A 5,960-nucleotide genomic window follows, 5' to 3' on the forward strand; every position below is an offset into this window, starting at 1 on the left:
CGGCTCGGATTCCCCCCCCCGGCGCAGCCCCCACCGCGCGGCTCGGGTCCCCCCCACGCGCAGCCCCCGCGGCGTGGCTCGGGTCCCCCCGTCCCTGTCCCCCCGCGGCGCGGCTCGGCTCCCCCATCCCCGCGGCGCGGCTCGGGTGTCCCCGTCCCCCCCGCGGCGCGGTGCAGCTCGGGTCCCCCCCCGCGGCTCGGGTCCCCCCCGTCTCTTCCCCCCCCCGCGGCGCGGCTCAGGTCCCCCCGTCTCGTCCCCCCCGCGGCGCGGCTCGGGTTCCCCCCCCCCCCCGCGGCACAGCTCGGGTCCTGGGGGCGGGGCTTGCAGCAAGCCCCGCCTCCAGGAATCGGGCCCCGCTCTTGCTAAAGCCGGCCCTGTGTGGAGGTGGTGCTTTCAATCTCTCCTGTTGGAGCTGTTCCACATTTCAAGAGTTAGTGGAGCGTGGGATAGAACCTAGGTCTCCTAGTCTCAGGTGGAGTGCCCCTAACCACCAAACTATGGAGCCATTCACTTGCTCTGCCCCACTGACCATGTGAATCCAGGTCTCCAACTTGCAAAGTGAACACCCTAGTCACTGGGCTGTTGGGTATAAGAGATCACCATCACTTCCTCTTCCTCCTCAGGGGGGTTTGTGAATGTTTCCTGAGGTTTAAATCCTTTTGTGAATTTCTTTCCTCCCCCTCCCCGCAAGAACCCAACATTTTTCATTTTGATAATGTCAGAAATGTCCAAACAAACCATTTTTTTTAATTTGCCAAAATCAACACAAATTAGTAAAATGTTTCAATCGATGGGAGTCTGCCTTTTTTGGGTGAAAAAAAGTTTCAACTGAAAAAATTTGCCTGGCTCTACTGGAGTGCCTGGTACTGCCCCCCTGAACATTCCTTCTCTACCCTCACCTACTCAGATAATGAACCTACACACCACCCAGAGCTGGTGCTAGGCATAAACAGACTAAGCAATTGCTTAGGGCTGGAGCAGCTGAAAGAGCCCCCCCCCCCTATTAATTATTAGTATGTGTTATGGCTGCATGGGGAGGGGATATTTCTGCCAATGGGCTAGCACTGGTGCTGACTCCACCTATCTTTCATCCCTCATCTCATCTCACCTAACTGTTACCACTTATCCACCCTTAACTTTGCTACATGAAATTTGAAAGAGGTCAAAATAACATTACCAGGTGATTATAAAATCCCAATTGCTACTTAAGGGATTTATTTCCAATATCTGTAAGCATTAATATATACTACAGTGTTACTCTCTAAAAAGAAAAAAAACTGCACAGTGAAAACTGGGTTGCCAGATAATACACTTAATATAGTCAAAATACAAACCTAAAGGCTTTGTTTACACGAGGACAAGAAGGAAGGTTAATCCAAATTAACTAAAGGTGTAAATTTTAAGTGGAATTGTTGAACTGCATTAAACCACTCTGTAGATACTCGTTCAGCATTAAGGTGGCCTTAATTTGGTTTAGCTTAATTCACATTAAACTAAACCAAATTAGGCCACGGTAGTTCTGAAAGAGTGTCTACAAAGGAGTTTAATGTAATTTAACTAAACCACTTGACATTCACATATTTAGTTAATTTGGATTAATTTTCCTGAGTGTCCCTGTGTAGAAAACCCATAAAATATTATATAATCGACACAGTTTATCATACAAAACAGGTCAATCATGGCAAAAAAAAAAAAGAAATTAATGTAAAAACCTCAGACATAGTTTTCTATAGCATGGGGCTATATTCACTTGGAAATGTGTCCTTTACTGTGAAATTGTTGAAGCTCTCAGTGGGACTCCACTGACATATACTTTCAATCTTAATTCTTTTATAATATTTTTGCTTCCCAAATACACACACACAAATAGCACATGAGTTGTGTATTTGTTCAAAAGCAATTATTTTTCTTTCCATATATATTTTTCCTTCCACTGCATGCTTATTTTACTAGAAGTATATTTTCAAGCGTTTTAAAAATGAATCGAGATTTTTTATTTAAGATAACAGAGACATCTGGACTAATGTCTCTGGACTAATGATTATCTAACATTTTGTGTGCCTCTTAAAAGGATCATTTTTTTTAAGGACAGCACTTAAGAACTCATTGCCTGTGGTCTTTTACAGGGAGTGACACTGATTTTATGTGGCATTTTAAAGAACATAGCACCTGTGGTATTTTTAAAAGGAGTGATACTGGTTTTATTGGACTTCTTAAGACATCACTGTCCATGTATTTTTTAAATATCTGAAATTGGTTTAATTTGTTCTTAAAATGTCATTTAGCTAAAAACAAACAGTGTGTTTGTGGGGAATTTTAGGGGATTATTGAGGATGGTGTTTTATACAGGAAGCATTTTGGCTTTACACTAAACATTTATTCAAGAGACACATACAATGCCTGATAAGTGGAAGTAATTATGGTCCTGACCCTGCACCACTGAAGCTTTGCCATTGGCTTTAATAGTCACCATATCAATCACAATAGCCACAGAAAGCCAAATTCACAATTGATATAGATGGGTGCAAATCCATTTAAGTCAGTTGCATGTGAATTTGACCTAGAGCATGCAGCAGGAGGAAGTGAAGCAGATATGACTGCATAGCAAAAATAAAGCTTCTGAAATGGCAGATTCATTGTGGAAACAGAAAAAGTTCCATGGAGAATTTCCCCCTCCTCCTTAACCCACCCACCTTGTTATCATCCATATTTTAGGATGGCTTAATAGTCTGCCCCTAGAGAAGCTGGCCTTGGAGTTTTCTAAAAATAACATTCTGATATGAAACCTGTCTTTGCTCAGAATAACAACACATTTTGGGGTAAAATAAAAACAAGAAAAAATTAGGCTGAATATCAGAAGAAAATTCTTGAGATTGGACCAAACCCTGACATCCTTCTTACACGAGTTTTTATTTAGTCTTTCCTAAGGCAAAACTTTCTGACTCATCAGGTGAATCCTGATTGACTGACAGGAGGCAAGAACACAAGGCTGCTTCCATAATTCATATTGCAGCTCTCAGGAATAGAAAGGCCTGGTGAGACACAGCTTGAAAGCTCTGCAATTGCATTTTGCTCTTTTCTTGTTCTGTCAGCTCCACAGGAAAGGACTAGAATATAAAACCCTGCGTCAGAAACTCATCTTTTCCAATCTAGGTTTATAATGAGGCTACCAGCAATCGCTCTGAGCTCCCTGCCTACATAAGGATATACTTACTCTATTCAGGCCTAGAAACGAAATCTGTCTGTTTAAATCCATGGACTCGGACAATCCTGAGCTTCTCATCATTTGTGTTAATAGTTTATAGGAGTTGTAGTTTGTAGTCTTATACTCCTGGTGCCTAACCACTTCTACCACTGGCTGATCAAGTGAATGTATGTAATCTGGTACAGTTTCTTGGTTGATTTTTTAGACACGTAATGTGTTTTTATTTCAACGGATTGTGGAAATATAAAATAAGAGAAGAATGTAAAATGATCGCTATAGTGCCACTTTGTTATACTATCCTTTGAACACAGTGAAAGGTCATTCAGTAACACTCTGGAAAAGAGGCCCATAATTTGCAGAAAGAAATGGAATTGTGGATGATTGATATATCATGTCTAGGATGTGATCTGAAGTATGAGATATTTAATGTATTCCATGACATACAGTACAAAGTTTGTTTTCAGTTTGATCTAAAGGAATGAAATTATGCTCAAGTATGTTTCCTTTCGCAGCTGTGATTGATTACTATAACACATAATGAAATTAAGACATAGTAGATCAAATCTTGTTATTGGAAAGATAGCTCATGTACAGTACAAAAACACAGAGCAGTATATCTGAAACATGTTTAAAATGCTGGGTTTTGTCCCAGCTAAAAACGATAGGTTGTGATTAATAGTTTAAAAGCCGGCAGTGAGGCCAACTTTCTGACCTATCCTATTTCAGTGTCTGAAAGGGCAAGTGGTGATAATGTGTTAAATATGAACTCCTATTCTACCTCAGAAAAAAAAAATCTATCCCTTTGTTTATCAAAATGAGTATGTGTAATGCATGTTTACTATGCAAAAGTATGTGTAATGCTTCCTGTACAGACTCTAATATAGAGTGGAGTTCCTCTGTTCTAGAAGATAGGCTATAGCATCCAACCATAATTATTTTCATGGCTCCAGTGAGCTATTTTTCCCCTGAAGAATCTCACAAACTCTCTCTGTTTTTACAGTCATATGGTTAAAATAGATCAGTTTTGATATTAAACAACCATGATGTTAATACTTAATGGTAATATAAGGAGAACTAAATCCTTGCTCAAGCAAATGTCTTATTGAAGTACCTCAAATAGGGATCTCAGCACCAGGCTCAGAATAAAGACATGATTTATTTTGGTTGCTGATCAGCAAGGAAATATGCACTAAAACTCTAATAGATTTCCCTTCTCCTCCTGGCTGGGGTGTATGTGGTTTGGGAGAGGCTGCAGGGAATGGAAAGTGAAAATAAGAGTGATGGTGGGGGGGAAGGGGTGCTGCCTGCAGCCAACTCTAGGGGAGAAAGGCATTGCTGTGTGTGGGCTTTTGCTCCATTAAGTAATTGTTGGCATTTAGGACAAGATGGTCTCAATCATTCACTCAATTAGTCCTGATACCATACATTTGGTTCCAAGTTTTTAAATGTTTCGCTGCAGCTTTTCTCTTCACATTTTAAACAGTTCCTTGACAAAGCAATTTTAAGTGCAAATGTTTTCCACTTTAAAGTGTGTTCTAAAGCGTCTTTATTTTAAAAACCGTTTCTAAACTTTAAAGGCCAAATTGTGGTTTTCATGCCCCTCTCCTGGTGCAGGAGGGCAGGGCAGGTTGTACCAACCCTAGAGGAACATCAGGGAAGTTCTGCTACAGTCAATCATATGCTGTCTCAGGGCTGCTCCAGGTGTATGGCATGAAGCAGTCTATTCCATCCATTCCCAGATTGTTTCTCACAGAATGCCAACTTTGCTCCATGGGCCGGTGGCCCTGGCTGTCCTCCTCCTGGGGCTCTTTTATTCACTGACTTGCTCCGAGAGGGGTGCCTGGTGAGTACTCTCTGTGCTTCCCACAGATTGCTATTGAAAGAGGCCCTTGAGCAGCTGTGCAGTCAGCTGCATTGCCAATCCCAAACATTCCCATTCCAGATTCAGTCCTCAAAAGTCATGAGACTGGCTGAAAAAAATCATGCAACTAAAAAAAAAAAATGTGCATGTCGGGTTCTTTTTATTTGCCTTCTAGTTTTTGAAGATTCAGGGTTCGTGGCTTTTAGTTTTTTCTCTACTCCCCTCACCCCCACAAGAGATTAAATGATAGTATCACATAGTCACACAACTGCAGGAGTTGGGGATTTATGAAAAAGCACCATAGGCTGCAAGATGCCGGAATTGGCAATGCTTTGTTGTAGCCCCCTCTTGAGGCACATGTAAGCCAACTCTAAATTGGAGAGGAGATTGCTTATTAGGAGTCAAGCTGTCTGGACTGGAGAAGCTCAGGAGCATGAGTACTAACCTGAGGGAAGACCGTGAAGAAGCAGGGCACAAACCCCAAACTGGTTGTGTGTTCAATATCTAGATTCACCAACCATGTATCAAGTGTAAACTCCTCAAGTGCTATACCAGCCTTAATATGGAGTCACAAATAGTTCCCCTTGGGTACTCCGGTCTATCTTGCCACCCAAGTTAACTTCCCTTTCTGATCGATGGTCCCTTACACCACAAAACACAACTCCCAGTCCTAAAAGAGCAGTCACTTACCCCAGGTCAATTGCACCTTAGATCCAATACCAAAGATACTGCTTGTAAACAATCCTATAATAACTTAACTAATGGTTCATTAACTAAGAAAAAGAAATGAGAGTTATTAACAAGGCTAAAGCAGGTAAACATGCACACAAAAATAAGTGTTATTTTCCAAAAGGTGATAGAAGCTGCTGTAATATGCAAACTCTATGTGGCCTC

Source organism: Malaclemys terrapin, chromosome 1, assembly GCF_027887155.1.
Source record: "Malaclemys terrapin pileata isolate rMalTer1 chromosome 1, rMalTer1.hap1, whole genome shotgun sequence".
Classification (NCBI taxonomy): domain Eukaryota; kingdom Metazoa; phylum Chordata; order Testudines; family Emydidae; genus Malaclemys; species Malaclemys terrapin.